This window comes from Salmo trutta, chromosome 33 (assembly GCF_901001165.1).
Source record: "Salmo trutta chromosome 33, fSalTru1.1, whole genome shotgun sequence".
NCBI classification, from domain to species: Eukaryota; Metazoa; Chordata; class Actinopteri; order Salmoniformes; family Salmonidae; genus Salmo; species Salmo trutta.
In genome coordinates this window covers 41,806,968-41,824,414 of record NC_042989.1, presented here as the reverse complement: position 1 = coordinate 41,824,414, position 17,447 = coordinate 41,806,968, and the positions used below count along the sequence as shown (strand labels likewise).

The window sequence follows — 17,447 nt, the reverse complement described above, 5'->3', positions numbered from 1 at the left end:
TCTGGTCTCACCATTTTCAGCTGTTTAGCCACCGCTCCATGCTGCCTGGTCTAGTCTTTAAACATTCGTAATGTCCTGCTCACACCGTCCGTCTGCTTTTTGTAATATGTTCATTCTTAGCGAGTCCTTTTAAGCACTCGCTAAAAAGGGGGCATTTCTGAGCTCACTTGAGCGTGTCTACTGACTGTGCATAGCTTATATGAAAAACAATTATCTCATTAGAAAACTAAAATCACATTTCTATCTTTTCAAAAATACTCTCATACTTAATAATATACTTTATACAACAATTAGATTTAAACTTGACAGAATGTGTTTCCTATCTAAGTTACAATTACTTTGTTATACCATCCTTAACCTGTTATGGTATAGGGGGCAGTATTTTCACGACTGGATAAAAAAATGTACCCGATTTAATCTGGTTACTAATCCTACCCAGTAACTACAATATGCATATACTTATTATATATGGATAGAAAACACCCTAAAGTTTCTAAAACTGTTTGAATGGTGTCTGTGAGTATAACAGAACTCATTTGGCAGGCAAAACCCTGAGACAGATTCTGACAGGAAGTGGATACCTGATGTGTTGAATTGACTTTAAGCCTATGCCATTGAAAAACAAAGGGGCTGAGGAATGTTTTGGCACTTCCTATTGCTTCCACTAGATGTCACCAGCCTTTACAAAGTGTTTTGAGTCTTATACTGTGAGATCTGACCGAACAAGAGCCTTGGAACGGTGATGGCCTATTAGACACCTGGCGCGTGAGTTCATGTTGGGTACTCTCGTTCCAATACGGTTTAAAAGAGAACGCAATCGTCCGCCTTGAATTTTATTCATGTTCTGGTTAAAAAAGGCACTAATGATTTATGCGATACAACGTTTGACATGTTTTAACGAACGATATTAAATATATTTTTTCCGTTCGTGAAGTGAAGTGAAGTCCGGCTGGCTTAGATCATGTGCTAACAACACGGAGCTTTTTGGACATAAATGATGAGCTTTTTTGAACAAAACTACATTCGTTATGGACCTGGGATTCCTGGAAGTGACATCTGATGAAGACAATCAAAAGGTAATGGATTATTTACATAGTATTTTCGATTTTAGATCTCTCCAACATGGCGGTTAGTCTGTATCGCAAAGCGTATTTTTCTGGGCGCAGTGCTCAGATTATTGCAAAGTGTGATTTCCCAGTAAGGTTATTTTTAAATCTGGCAAGTCGATTGCGTTCAAGAGATGTAAATCTATAATTCTTTGAATGACAATATAATATTTTACCAATGTTTTCTAATATTAATTAATTATTTTGTTGTCATGACTTGACTGCCGGTTATTGGAGGGAAACGATTCCGTGAACATCAACGCCATAGTAAAACGCTGTTTTTGGATATAAATATGAACTTGATAGAACTAAAAATGCATGCATTGTCTAACATAATGTCCTAGGAGTGTCATCTGATGGAGATTGTAAAAGGTTAGTGCATAATTTTAGCTGATTTTATGGTTTTGGTGACGCCTGTCTTTGAATTGACAATACATTACACACAGCTATTGTCAATGTACTCTCCTAACATAACCTAACTTTATGCTTTCGCCGTAAAACCTTTTTGAAATCGGACAACGTGGTTAGATTAAGGAGATGTTTATCTTTCAAAGGGTGTCAGTTAGTTGTATGTTTGAGAAATTTGAATTTTGACATTTATTTGGTTTCAAATTTGCCGCTCTTGAAATGCACCTGCTGTTGATAGGGTGCGCCACGGGTGGAACGCTAACGTCCCAGGTAGCCTCAAGAAGTTAATGACATCACAAAATAATCAACAATGTGACAGGATTATTCTTTACATCCCCCGAACCATTCTTAACATTCCTGTCTTCTGAATACTGTTCCAAATTTCATTTTCTTGAAGAAAAAGGTTTTGGCAGCAAAAGTCTCTCTGTAACAATGATATTTATTTCGCAATACTCCAGGACAAGAAAGTGTCACGCCTGCTCCCGCTCCCCATCTCTGTCATTCATGGGCGCCAGGCTGCCCATTCAATACACATACCTGTCACCATCATTACGAACAGCTGCGCAATATTGGACTCACCTGGACTCCATTACTTTGTTGATTACCTGTGTCAGCATTGATGTCGTTATTTTACCCCTGTCCAGACGCTGTTCCTGTTCTGTTTCATATCCTTGTTTCATTAAATGTTCACTCCCTGTACCTGCTTCTCATCTCCAGTGTTGATCCTCACAGAATGCTGCCACCACTAAAAGAAGCATCAATGAGTTTTTGGTTTTGGTTTAGGTTGGTGACGTTGCGTTCGGGTGCCATCGTCGATGGAACTGGGGGTGCCTCAGCTAGCTTGTCGGGATTCAACGCCTTAGCTGGCTAGAGAGGTCTTCTTGCCCTGGTTGGTTCGGCAGATGCCCATCCCACGGCATGCTTCAGTCGGCCCATCAGGCTCCCACGACCCAGACGGTTCGTCAGACTCCCACGCCCCAGCCGGTTTGTCGGGCTCCTACGGCCCAGCCAGTTCGTCGGGCTCCCACGCCTCTGCCCGGCTCGTCGGGCTTCTACGTCTCAGCCAGCTTGTCCAGCGCCCATGCCTCAGATGGCCCGTCAGGCTCGTCCATGTGGGACACCGAGTGGCGCCCCTAGAGAGGGGTGTACTGTTATGCCTGCTCCCGCTCACCCTCTCTGGCATTCATGGGAGCCAGGCTGCCCTTCATCATGCACACCTGAAAAGGGTCTGATCCTATTAAAATTGTTACAGAGTTTATACATAGTGGTTCAGAGAATGCCAAGTGTTCAAACCTGTCATCAAGGCAAAGTGTGGCTACTTTTGAAGAATCTCAAATGTAAAATATATTTTGAATTGTTTAACACTTTTTGGTTTCAACATGATTCCATATATTTTATTTAATGGTTTGGATGTCTTCACTATTATTATACAATGTAGAAAATAGTAAAAATAAAGAAAAATTCTGAAATGAGAAGGTGTATCCACACTTTTGGCAAGAACTGTATATAAAATACAGCAAAATCAAGTTTTTAACTGTACTGAACTTTCAAAGAGCAAAACATTATTTACTCCCCTTGGCAAAATGTGTAGAATTTCAGGAAATGTACTTTAAAACAATAAAAATGTCTCTCCAGTCAAGAGGTTAACCACTAAAATGTTTTGTCGTTAGGATGGGGATCCCCCACCCAAATCTCTCTTAGGTCCCCAAAAGGCTAGAGAAACAGAATATGACATCGTAACTACATAATTTATGTTAATTAGTAATGACACTAAACTGTAAATACTGTTATACTGTACTAGGCCAGGTACGATCAACTTGCTTATGCTGTAATCCATCTCTTTATTCATTGGCACTGAACCAAACTCAAAACTCAGATGCAGGTGTTGTGATCACTGCTCATAGTTTTCTATCAGACAGGGTTTTTGTAGAGGAGAGGAGGTTCTCTACATCACTGTGTTGGCTGGCTGCACAGTAATACACTGCACTGTCTTCAGCTGCTCTCAGACTCAGTAGATGAAGACAAGCCTCTTTCCTACCGTCTCCACTCACATTGAAGTGCTTTTCAAATGATTTCTCCATGGTTATTGACTTGTATTGTGCATAACCAATGAGGTTCATAGCAGTGTCTCCTGTTGACTGTTGGTACCATAGTATCGTGTAGAAGCTAGGGTTAGTATGGTTGCAGGTGAGTTGTACATTATCTTTAGATCCTTTAAGTACTGCAATAGGAGTCTGATGGACTTTGCTGCTAAGAGACTGCCCTGTTGACAAAGAGAGAGAGCGAGATGGAGAGAGAGAGAGAGAGAGAGAGAGAGAGAGAGAGAGATAGTCAGAGAGTAAGAGAGTACATTTATTCAGTTTAATGACATTCATAGATTTGTTAGACTTCTCTTAATGAGGCATTTAATACCTGTCACCCAGAGTGGTAGAGCTGCCAGGTGAATCAGAACTCTGATCATAGTGAAGAAGACTTGATGGAGAAGATGAATATGTTTCCTCAGTGGAGGAGAGATATGAGTGTCTCCTGGATGAAGCTCTGAGGTGAAAGGAGAGGGGCTGATGTAGTAGCATATTTTATTTAGGGTGGTGGTTAGTGGGAGTGTCAGAAAGTCTGTACCGTAATGTTTGCTCATAGGACCTCACAGTGAACCTTTCTGATCATGACAATGAAATGATAGACAAACATTATTAGAAGTAGAGTTCGAGGTCCCCCTACAGTACATGAAGAGACCATCATCTCTTCAGATATAATATGTTATCCTATATCAACACTGGGGGTTTAGTACAGCTGTACTTGTTATATTATATCAACACTGGGGGTTTAGTACAGCTGTACTTGTTATATTATATCATATCATATTATATAGCCCTGACCTTAGATTGCCGTTTATTTTCTCTATTTTGGTTAGGTTAGGGTGTGATTTGGGTGGGCATTCTAGATTTTGTATTTCTATTTTCATTTCTATGTTTTCTATTTCTTTGTGTTGAGCCGAGTATGGTTGCTAATCAGAGGCAGCTGTTTATCGTTGTCTCTGATTAGGAATCATACTTAGGCCGCCCTTTTTTCCACTTTCATTTGTGGGATCTTGTTTTTGCACAGCTCTGTAAAGCCTGCAGAATGTAACGTTCTTTTTCCGTTTGTTTGTTATTTTGCTTTAGTGTTCTGAGTTAAAATAAATATTTATCATAAGCACTCAAAACGCTGCACCTTGGTCTACTCATTACGACGAACGTGACAGAAGATCCCACCACAAAAGGACCAAGCAGCGTGGTTAGGACAACTGGACATGGGAGGAGATTCTGGACGGGAAAGGACCCTGGAGTCAGGCTGGGGAGTATCGCAGCCCGAGGGAGGAGATTGAGGCAGCAAGAGCAGAGCGGCGTTATTATGAGGCACTATACCAACCACGAGGAAAGTGCGAAAGGCAGCCCCCAAAAAATATTTTGGGGGGGCACACGGGGAGATTGGCAGAGTCAGGTTGGAGACCTGAGCCAACTCCCCGTGCTTACCGTGGGGAGCGAGTGATCGAGCAAGCACCGTGTTAGCACCGTGTTATGTGCACTGTGTTGCCAGTGCGCAGCTACAGCCCGGTGCGCTCAGTGCAAGCTTCCCACAGTTGCCGTGCAAGAGTTGGCATTCAGCCAGGAAGGATTGTGCGTGCTCAGCGTTCCTGGTCTCCGGTGCGTCTCTTCGGCCCAGGTTATCCTGCGCCAGCTCTACGCACGGTACCCCCAGTTCGCCAGCACAAACCTGTGCGACCTGTTCCAACACCCCACGCTTGCCGGGCTACAGGGGGTATCCAGCCAGGATGGGTTGTGCCAGTCATAAGCTCCAGACCTCCAGTGCGCCTCCACGGCCCAGTATGTCCTGCGCCAGGTCTATGCACTGTGTCGCCAGTGCGCCTGCACAGCCCAGTTCGTCCTGTGCCAGCGACCCGCCCTTGCCGGACTAAAGGAAGTATCCAGCCAGGACGGGTTGTGCCAGTCATAAGCTCCAGACCTCCAGTGCACCTCCACGGCCCAGTATACCCTCTGCCTGCTCTGCGCACCCGGCCTCCAGCAACATTCCCTAGTCCAGAACTCTCAGCGACGTTCCCTAGTCCGGTGAGACCTATTCCGGCTCCACATACGAAGCCTCCAGTGATGATCCATGGCCTGGAGCCTGTAGGGATAATCCATGGCCCGGAGCCTGTAGGAATGATCCATGGCCTGGAGCCTCCAGTGATAATCCATGGCCCAGAGCCTCCAGTGATGATCCATGGCACAAAGCCTCCAGTGGTGATCCATGGAACAAAGCCTCCAGTGGTGATCCATGGAACAAAGCCTCCAGTGGTGATCCATTGCACGGAGCCTGTAGTGATGATCCATGGCATGGAGCCTGTAGCGATGGTCCCCAGTCCGGAACCTCCTGAGACGGCCTGCAGCCCGGAACCTCCTGAGACGGCCTGCAGCCCGGAACCTCCTGAGACGGCCTGCAGCCCGGAACCTCTTGAGACGGCCTGCAGCCCGGAGTCTCCAGCGGCGGTCGGCAGTCCAGAACCGCCAGTTGGGATTTCCAGTTCTGAGCCTCCGGCGATGATCCAGCACCTAAACAAAAAAACACAGCCATTTTCCAAGCAAGGAGAGACGTCACAAAAACCAGAAATACAGCTAAAATTAATCACTATCCTTTGACGATCTTCATCAGATGACACTCCCAGGACTCAACGTTACACAATACATGTATGTTTTGCTCAATAAAGTTCATATTTATATCCAAAAAGCCCATTTTACATTGGCGTGTAATGTTCAGAAATGTTTTGCCTCCCAAAACTTCCGGTAAATGAGCACATAAATTTACAGAAATACTCATCATGAACATTGATAAAATATTAAACTGCTTTTCAAAGAATTATAGATACACTTCTCCTTAATGCAACCTCTGTGTCAGATTTCAAAAAAACTTTACAGCGAAAGCACACTTCGCAATAATCTGAGTACAGCGTTCAGACACAAAACCAAACCCGCCATTTTGTGGAGTCAACCAAACTCAGAAATAATATTATAAATATTCACTTACCTTTGATGATCTTCATCAGAATGCACTCCCAGGTATCCCAGGTCCACAATAAATGTTGTTTTGTTCGATAAAGTCCATATTTATATCCAATACCTCCTTTTTGTTCGCGCGTTCAGTCCACTACTCCAAATGCAGGAAGCGCGCGCAAAATATCATGACGAAAAGTCAAAAAAAGTTCTACGTTCTTAGAAATATGTCAAACGATGTATAGCATCAATCTTTAGGATGTTTTTAACCTCTCTAGGGTAGGTGGGACGAAATCGTCCCGCACTATTCAACAGCCAGTGACACATCAGAGTGCCAATTTTAAAACCACAAAATGTCATAATTTTTAAGCTACTTTTCTCGTAAAATAGCGATAATATTCCAATCGGACAACGTTGTATTCATTCAAAGGCTGAAAGAAAAAAATGGAGTAGTCTCGTGACCGCTCATCTCCTGTTTCTGAACTACTAGGCTGACCACTAACAAACAGTGCCCCTATACTTTGCCCAGAGACAGCAGACACCCCAATCCACTTTCTGGCGCCTTCAGAGAGCCAATGGAAGCCTTAGAAATTGTCACGTAACAGCAGAGATACTGTATTTTTGATGGAGAGGCAACAGAAGGACCAGAAATTGTCAGACAGGCCACTTCCTGTATGGAATCTTCTCAGGTTTTGGCCTGCCATATGAGTTATGTTATACTCACAGACACCATTCAAACAGTTTTAGTAACTTTAGAGTGTTTTATATCCAAATATACTACTTATATGCATATTCTAGTTTCTGGGCAGGAGTAGTAACCAGATTAAATTGGGTACGTTTTTCATCCGGATGTGAAAATACTCAGATTTCCACACTTCCAGGTTGGATTTTTCTCAGGTTTTTGCCTGTCATATAGGTTCTGTTATACTCACAGACATCATTCAAATAGTTTTAGAAACTTCAGAGTGTTTTCATCCAAATCTACTAATAATATGTATATCCTACCTTCTGAGCCTGAGTAGCAGGCAGTTTAATTTGGGCACGCCTTTCATCCGGACGTCAAAATACTGCCCCCTACCCTAGAGAAGTAGAAGTTGCCTAGTTAAATAAATGTAAAATAAAAATACAAAAAAAAATAAAAAATATGACATTGTCTGTCCAAATATACTAATTATATGCATATTCTAGTTTCTGGGCAAGAGTAGTAACCAGATTAAATCGGGTACGTTATTTTCACCAGGTCGTGAAAATAGTGCCCCCCTAGCCCTAACAGGTTAATACAGCTGTACTTGTTATCCTATATCAACACTGGGGGTTTAGTGCAGCTTTTCTTGTTATATTATATCAACACTGGGGGTTTAGTGCAGCTGTACTTTACGTGAGTATCACTCTGGTCACTCACAGCACTGAAGTACATAAAGCTGTCTCCTGCCTCCAACTTCATCACTGTGAAATATCCACTCCGAAATACCGTCTTGGTGGCTAAGAATTTGTCATCTCTGAAATCCCCTAAGTACTCAGGTTTTTCTCTGGGAATAGTGAGGGCTACATGCTTCATTCCCTCTCCTGGATGCTATCTATACCAATACATATGGTAGTAGCTACCAGCGGTGGTAAAAGTACTCAGTTATTATACTTGAGTAAAAGGAAAAGGCACAATTAAATGCAATATGTCAAAATTCCTCATATTAAGGAAAACAGTACGGCACCATTTTCTCTTTTTCTGTTTATTTACGGACAGCCAGGGGCACGCTCAAACACTCAGACATCATTAACAAATGCAGTATTTGTGTTTAGTGATTCTACATGCTTCTCGTCTCCAGCATAGATGCTCACAGAATGCTGACACAACTAAAGGAAGCATCAGGGATTTTTAGGTTTTTATTGTTGACGTCGAGTCCGGGTGCCATCGCCGATGGAACTGGGGTTGCCTCAGCTAGCTTGTTGGGATATATTATAACATTATATATTATATTATATTATAGTATAGGCTGATTATCTTCTGCTGGCTCGAGGGGTCTTCTTGTCCCGGGTGGCTCGGCAGACGCCTATCCCACGTCATTCTTCAGCTGGCCCATCAGGCTCCCAACCTCAGCTGTTTCGTCAGGCACCCACGCCCCAGCCGGTATGTCAGGCTCCCATGCCCCAGCCTGTTCGTTGGGCTCCCACGCCCCAGACGGTTCGTCAGGCTCCCACGCCCCAGCCGGTTCGTCAGGTTCCCACGCCCCAGCCTGCTCGTTGTGCTCCCACGCCTCAGCCGGTTCGTCGGGCTCACACGCCTCAACCGGCTTTTCCAGCGCCCATGCCTCGAACGGCCCTTTAGACTCATCCAGGTAGGAAGCCGGGTGGCGCCCCTAGAGGGGGTTGTACTGTCACTCCTGCTCCTGCTCCCCCTCTCTGGCATTCATGGGAGCCAGGCTGCCCTTCATTATGGACACCTGTCACCATCATTACGAACAGCTGCGCAATATTGGACTCACCTGGACTACATTACTTTGTTGATTACCCCCTCTATATCTGTCTGCTCCTCAGTTTGTTCCCTGTGTCAGCATTGATGTTGTTATTTTTCCCCTGTCCAGACGCTGTTCCTGTTCTGTTTCATGTCATTGTTTCATTAAATGTTCACTCCCTGTACCTACACTGTGCCTAAACTGGAATAATACATTGTGGCCTATCTCTTGCATTTCAAAGATGATGGAACACCAAAAAAAAAAAAAAAGCATGTTATTTTCTTTGTATTATCTTTTACTAGATCTAGTGCAATATATACTCCTACATTAATTTCACATTTCCACAAACTTCAAAGTGTTTCCTTTCAAATGGTATCAAGAATATGCATATCATTGCTTCAGGTCCTGAGCTACAGGAAGTTAGATTTGGGTATGTCATTTTATGTGAAAATTGAAAAAAAGGGTCTGAACAGTTACAGAGTTTATGCATAGTGGTTGAGAATGCCAAGAGTGTTCAAACCTGTTATCAAGGCAAAATGTGGCTACTTTGAAGAATCTCAAATATAAAATATATTTTAATTTGTTTAACTCTTTTTTTGGTAACTGCATGACTCCACATGTGTTATTTAATAGTTTGGATGTCTTCACTATTATTCTACAATGATGAAAATAGTAAAAATAAAGAAAAATCCTGAAATGAGTAGGTGTATCCACACTTTTGACAGGTACTGTATATAAAATACAGCAAAATCCAGTTTTTAACTGCACTGAACTTTCAAAGAGCAAAACATTATTTACTCCCCATGTCAAAATGTGTAGAATTTCCGGAAATGTACTTTAAAACAATAAAAGTGTCTCTCCAGTCAAGAGGTTGACCACTAAAATGTTTTGGCGTTAGGATGGGGATCCCCCAGCCAAATCTCTCTTAGGTCCCCAAAAGGCTAGAGAAAGGGGTTATGACATTGTAACCACATAATGTATGTTAATTAGTAATGACACTAAACTGTAAATACTGTTATACTGTACTAGGCCAGATACAATCAACTTGCTTTATGCTGTAATCCATCTCTTTATTCATTGGCACTGAACCAAACTCAGACCTCAGATGCAGGTGTTGTGATCACTGCTCATAGTTTTCTATCAGACAGGGTTTTTGTAGAGGAGAGGAGGTTCTCTACATCACTGTGTTGGCTGGCTGCACAGTAATACACTGCACTGTCTTCAGGTGCTCTCACACTCAGTAGATGAAGATAAGCCTCTTTCGAACCATCTCCACTCACATTGAAGTGCTTTTCAAATGATTTCTCCATGGTTATTGACTTGTATTGTGCATAACCAATGAGGTTCATAGCAGTGTCTCCTGTGGACTGTTGGTACCATAGTATCACATAGTAGTTTTGAATAGTATGGTTGCAGGTGAGTTGTACATTATCTTTAGATCCTTTAAGTACTGCAATAGGAGTCTGATGAACTTTGCTGCTAAGAGACTGCCCTGTGGACAAAGAAAGAGAGAGAGAGAGAGAGAGAGAGAGAGACGGAGAGCAAGAGAGGATATTTATTCAGTTTAATGACATTCATAGATTTGTTAGACTTCTCTTAATGAGGGATTTAATACCTGTCACCCAGAGTGGTAGAGCTGCCAGGTGAATCAGAACTCTGATCATAGTGAAGAAGACTTGATGGAGAAGATGAATATGTTTCCTCAGTGGAGGAGAGATATGAGTGTCTCCTGGATGAAGCTCTGAGGTGAAAGGAGAGGGGCTGATGTAGTAGCATATTTTATTTAGGGTGGTGGTTAGTGGGAGTGTCAGAAAGTCTGTACCGTAATGTTTGCTCATAGGACCTCACAGTGAACCTTTCTGATCATGACAATGAAATGATAGACAGACATTATTAGAAGTAGAGTTAGAGGTCCCCCTACAGTACATGAAGAGACCATCATCTCTTCAGATATTATATGCTGTCCTATATCAACACTGGGGGTTTAGTTCAGCTGTACTTGTTATCCTATATCAACACTGGGGGTGTAGTACAGCTGTACATGTTATATTATATCAACACTGGGGGTTTAGTACAGCTGTACTTGTTATCCTATTTCAACACTGGGGGTTTAGTACAGCTGTACTTGTTATATTATATCAACACTGGGGGTTTAGTACAGCTGTACTTGTTATATTATATCAACACTGGGGGTTTAGTACAGCTGAACATGTTATATTATATCAACACTGGTGGTTTAGTACAGGTGAAAGTTCTCAGTTATTATACTTGAGTTAAAGGAAAAGGCACAATTAAATGTAATTTGTCAAAATTCCTCATATTAAAGGTGGACTCGAGGAAGCTCACCCCACACGTGTCCCTCCGTCCCCTCGACTTGTTGACGACCAGCCGGTCTTCACTCTCCGGCGTCTGTTAGAGGCTCGTCGTGTCCGAGGCACCCTGATATAACTGATATACCCACTCCCCGAGGAGCGGGCATAGGTGTCTGCCCGGGGCATCCTGGATCCGGGACTCGGGTTTCTGTACAGCACTTTGTGACATCGGCTGATGTAAAAAGGGCCTTATAAATACATTTGATTGAATTTGATTGATTCGATGATGTCGACTCACCTGGATCAGAGTGCAATCCTTGTTGCTCCTCTCCTCTGCCCGACACCAACACCAGGCAAACCGGCACCGAAGGCCTCTTCTGCTCCTCCGACCGGGTCAACGGGTGTGGCTGTCCACCCCTCGTCTTCCCTTAAAGGTGGACTCGAGGAAGCTCGCCCCACACGTGTCCCTCCGTCCCCTCGACTTGTTGACGACCAGCCGGTCTTCACTCTCCGGCGTCTGTCAGAGGCTCGTCGTGTCCGAGGCACCCTGATATAACTGATATACCCACTCCCCGAGGAGCGGGCATAGGTGTCTGTCCGGGGCATCCTGGATCCGGGACTCGTTCGGGACTTCAACCAACTACGTGGTGGTTACCCTGGCTCCGCGGCTGGAGCCGCTCCTATAAAGGGCGGGGAACTGTCACGGTTCCATCTGTCACCAGACGGCGGCAGAGACCGTCCAAGAGACATTATTGACACTCAGGTGTGTCCTATTACTAATAATCATTTTCCTGTTAAGGGAGGTGTGTTTTATGTTTGTCTTTGCAGAAGCTTGATTTTGGTTGCAGTTTCAGTTTGTCTCCTGTGTGACTTTGTCTCCTGTGTGAGTTTGTCTCCTGTGTGAGTTTGTCTCCTGTGTGAGTTTTCGAGACCAGTGTTACTGTGATCCTTCATTTACCATTTCTCAGTAAAGTATTTACGTTCATCCTTAAACCACTGATTCCTCGTCTGGTCTCTTATCTGCACCTGGATCCAACCTCACCACGTCACAGAGTGTGATTCCAAGTTGAAGATGAGACATGATTTAATTGTATGTTTGATGTTACCGTGACTACAGACATCTGACGCAGCTGCAGAGGCTATCCACGCTGAAACAAAGTTAGCCCGACTTGGAGAGGAGGAGAGGAGAGCCCAGCAGCCAGCCATCGAATACCGTACCAGCTGAAGATGATCGACTACTGGACCAGTCAGTGAAGAATGAACCCTGCTCGGGTAGAGCCGAACAAACAACTGAACACCAACCAATGCTCTGTGAGGGAAGCAACTGCTGTGCTGGTTTTGCCCTGTACTCATAGTGCTGCATTTACTGCTAGTCCTAACTCTTAGTCTGATTATACATTCTGACTGTTATCTCAGTGTTACTGTTAGTCCTAACTTAGTCTGATTATACATTCTGTTATCTCAGTGTTACTGCTAGTCCTAACTCTTAGTCTGCCTATTCATTCCGACAGGGCCGTTAGTAACTTTTAAATCATTGAAACAAATGTTTTTTATGCAATTGTCACTTTTTTGTAATCTTTGAATATAATAAAGTACCTTTGTAAATTGGTCTGTCTCTGTGGTTGTTTGCCGTGGGATTTTATAACACTGCTTTTGACAGATTATACAAGCTCATGGATGATCAAAATGACAGCTCCCTCAGGATAGTTATCAATTCTCTTCCTGCATCCCAAGTCGAAACCTATTCCCTATATAGTACCCTGCCTTTGACCAGGGATCCTATGCAGCTCCTTTAACATGTCAGTGTGGAGAACCACTGCCTCCTTGGTGGAGAAGTGAGGAAGTGCTTCAGCTAAACCATCTAAACTAGCCACTTATAACAGTATCATTACCATCTGTTTGATATCTAATGGTTCAGAGCAAAGTGTTGTTGAAGTGGTTGAAGACAGGTGCAGGTGTATAGAGCTGTAGTCAGTATTATATGAGAGGATCAGAGAGGGTTTATGTAGAGGAGAGAGGGTATAGTGAAACACTGTGCATAAGTAGCAGCACAGAAATACACTGCACTGTCTTCAGTTCCTCTCAGATTAGGAATATGTAGATATGCCATTTTCCCAGTTGCAGCATCGCCACTCACAGTAAAACGCTCTTTAAAGGAATCTTCCACGGTAGGACTGGTGAGGAACACATACCCAATGAGTTTCAGAGCAGTGTTTTGTGCTGACTGCTGATACCACAGTATCCTGTCGTAGTTTGGAATAGTATGGCTGCAGTTCAGTTGAACGTTATCTTCAGGTCCTTTTAGTATTGCAGTAGGAGTCTGCTGGACTTTGTCTGCTTGTGACAGCCCTGTGGATGAAAACAGAACAACTAAAATCTACAGTATTACTCAACATATTGACAGCAATATATTTCGGTAGTAAATATCTTTCATCTGAACAGTGATTTAGTACCTGTCACCCACAGTGGTAGAGTTGCAACACTTATGAGAAGCTTGATCATGTTGATGGTTCTGGAGAGAAATATCACATGAACAAGGAGAAAGGGTTTTCAGATAGTCAGAGATGTGATGTCATCTAGTGGGAGTGTCAAATGTATTGGATGCATCCCAAATGGCCCTCTATTCCCTACATAGTGCACTAGTTTTGACCAGAGCCCTATGGCACCTTATTCCCTATATAGTGCACTACTTCTAACCAGAGCCCTATGGCACTCTATTCCCTATATAGTGCAGTACTTTTGACCACAGTATAGGGGTGAAAAGTAAATAACTCAATAGAGATGAGCAGAACTGAGCTGCCGGAGGAGAAGGAAATGACATTATTTTGTGCGTTGATTTTCAAACAGTTGCATTGTTCTCCTAAAGGTCTACTGTTCAACTTAAAGGTATATTGTGGAGCAAACCGGTAACTACGTCATTGTGAGCACTAGTCTTTAGTCTTAAGAATAAATATTTTCTATTCTAAACTAATAAGACTAGAAATATGCTGTAATTTGAAGGAAATACCCAAACCGCTTCTTAAAGCAACAACTTCAACCACATTATTGGGTACGATCAAGATTTAATAACAACTTTCTTGATGTGCCCAGAACATCTATAGTGGTTTATAGCAGGTGTGCTGGGTGTTGATGTACCCAGGACATCTATAGTGGTTTATAGCAGGTGTGCTGGGTGATGATGTGCCCAGGACATCAATAGTGGTTTATAGCAGGTGTGCTGGGTCTTGATGTACACTACAGTTAAGGAGTGAAGGATCAGAGGGTTTTTGTAGGGAAGAGGAGGGTAACTACATCACTGTGTTTTGCTGGCTGCACAGTAATACACTGCACTGTTTTCAGGGCCTGACAGAAGCTGAAGGGATGATTCTATCTCTCCATCTCCACGGATTTCAAAGTGCTCTTTAAATTGATCTTCAACTGTTGGATTCTTATAAAACACAAATCCAATCAGTTTCAGATTAGTATCAGCTATTGACTGCTGGTACCACAATATAGTATTGTATGAACTAATAGTATGGCTGCATTTGAGTATCACTGTAACATTGGGACTTTCCAATAGTGCTGAGGGAACCTGGAGGACTTTACTGCCCAGAGAACTTCCTGTGAAGAAAACAAGAGATTAATATTTAAACAGACGGATTAATCCGACACAAGACTATTAGCAGGGAGTGTTTTCAGGATGAACAGACATTCTACAGATATGTCGTTATTACCTGTCAGCCAGAACAATGAGACGGTGAACGTGATGAACCCTCTGATCATTATGACTGACTCAAAAAGATGAAAAACTGACATGATGATGGAAATGTTTCCTCAGTGGAGGAGAGATATGAGTGTCTCCTGGATGAAGCTCTGAGGTGAAAGGAGAGGGGCTGATGTAGTAGCATATTATATTTAGGGTGGTGGTTAGTGGGAGTGTCAGAAAGTCTGTACCGTAATGTTTGCTCATAGGACCTCACAGTGAACCTTTCTGATCATGACAATGAAATGATAGACAGACATTATTAGAAGTAGAGTTAGAGGTCCCCCTACAGTACATGAAGAGACCATCATCTCTTCAGATATTATATGCTGTCCTATATCAACACTGGGGGTTTAGTACAGCTGTACTTGTTATATTATATCAACACTGGGGGTATAGTACAGCTGTACTTGTTATATTATATCAACACTGGGGGTTTAGTACAGCTGTACTTGTTATATTATATCAACACTGGGGGTTTAGTACAGCTGTACTTGTTATATTATATCAACACTGGGGGTTTAGTACAGCTGTACTTGTTATATTATATCAACACTGGGGGTTTAGTACAGCTGTACTTGTTGTATTATATCAACACTGGGGGTTTAGTACAGCTGTACTTGTTATCCTATATCAACACTGGGGGTTTAGTACAGCTGTACTTGTTATATTATATCAACACTGGGGGTTTAGTACAGCTGAACTTGTTATATTATATGAACACTGGGGGTTTAGTACAGCTGTACTTGTTATATTTTATCAACACTGGGGGTTTAGATCAGCTGTACTTGTGATATTATATCAACACTGGGTGTTTAGTACAGCTGTACTTGTTATATTATATCAACACTGGGGGTTTAGTACAGCTGTACTTGTTATCCTATATCAACACTGGGGGTTTAGTGCAACTGTACGTGTTATATTATATCAACACTGGGGGTTTAGTGCAGCTGTACTTGTTATATTATATCAACACTGGGGGTTTAGTGCAGCTGTACTTGTTGTATTATATCAACTCTGGGGGTTTAGTGCAGCTGTACTTGTTATATTATATCAACACTGGGGGTTTAGTACAGCTGTACTTGTTATATTATATCAACACTGGGGGTTTATTGCAGCTGTACCTGTTATCCTATATCAACTGTGGGATTTGACTACAGATTATACAAGATCATGGATGATCAAAATGACAACTTCCTCAGGATAGTTATCAATTCTCTTGCTGCATCCCAAGTCGAACCCCATTCCCTATATAGTACCCTGCCTTTGACCAGGGACCCTATGCAGCCCCTTTTACATGTCTGTGTGGAGAACCACTGCCTCCTTGGTGGAGAAGTGAGGAAGTGCTGCAGCTAAACCATCTAAACCAGCCACTTATAACAGTATCATTACCATCTGTTTGATATCTAATGGTTCATAGCAAAGTGTAGTTGAAGTGGTTGAAGACAGGTGCAGGTGTATAGAGCTGTAGTCAATATTTTATGAGAGGATCAGAGAGGGTTTTTGTAGAGGAGAGAGGGTATAGTGAAACACTGTGCATAAGTAGCAGCACAGAAATACACCGCACTGTCTTCAGTTCCTCTTAGATTAGGAATATGTAGATACACCATTTTCCCAGTTGCAGCATCTCCACTCACAGTAAAACGCTCTTTAAAGGAATCTTCCACGGTAGGACTGGTGAATTGCACATACCCAATGAGTTTCAGAGCAGTGTTCTGTGCTGACTGCTGGTACCACAGTATCATGTTGTAGTTTGGAATAGTATGGCTGCAGTTCAGTTGAACGTTATCTTCAGGTCCTTTTAGTATTGCAGTAGGAGTCTGCTGGACTTTGTCTGTTTGTGACAGCCCTGTGGATGAAAACAGAACAACTAAAATCTACAGTATTACTCAACATATTGACAGCAATATATTTCGGTAGTAAATATCTTTCATCTGAACAGTGATTTAGTACCTGTCACCCACAGTGGTAGAGTTGCAACATGTATGAGAAGCTTGATCATGTTGATGGTTCTGGAGAGAAATATCACATGAACAAGGAGAAAGGGATTTCAGATAGTCAGAGATGTGATGTCATCTAGTGGGAGTGTCAAATGTATTGTTTGCATCCCAAATGGCACCCTATTCCCTATATAGTGCACTACTTTTGACCAGAGCCATATGGCACCCTATTCCCTATATAGTGCACTACTTTTGACCTGATCCCGTATGGGTGAGAGGAGATTAGCTCAATAGAGATGAGCAGAACTGAGCTGCCGGATGGGAAGGAAATGACATCATGATGTACATTGATATTCAAACAGATGCATTGGTCTCCTAAAGGTCTCCTGTTCAACTTAAAGGTGTATTGTGGAATACAGCGGGAACTATGTCATTGTAAGCATTAGTCTTTGGTTTTAAGAT

General features: G+C 42.7%; 1 long non-coding RNA gene across 1 annotated transcript; it reads right to left on the bottom strand.

The window, feature by feature from the left end:
- Positions 1–13,610: 13,610 nt before the first annotated feature.
- Positions 13,611–13,826, bottom strand: LOC115173025 (uncharacterized). The gene is made up of 2 exons (XR_003871540.1): positions 13,757–13,826; positions 13,611–13,652 (listed from the first exon to the last, which is right to left on the bottom strand). It is a non-coding gene; the product is annotated as an uncharacterized LOC115173025 (long non-coding RNA).
- Between the last annotated feature and the right edge of the window lie 3,621 nt (positions 13,827–17,447).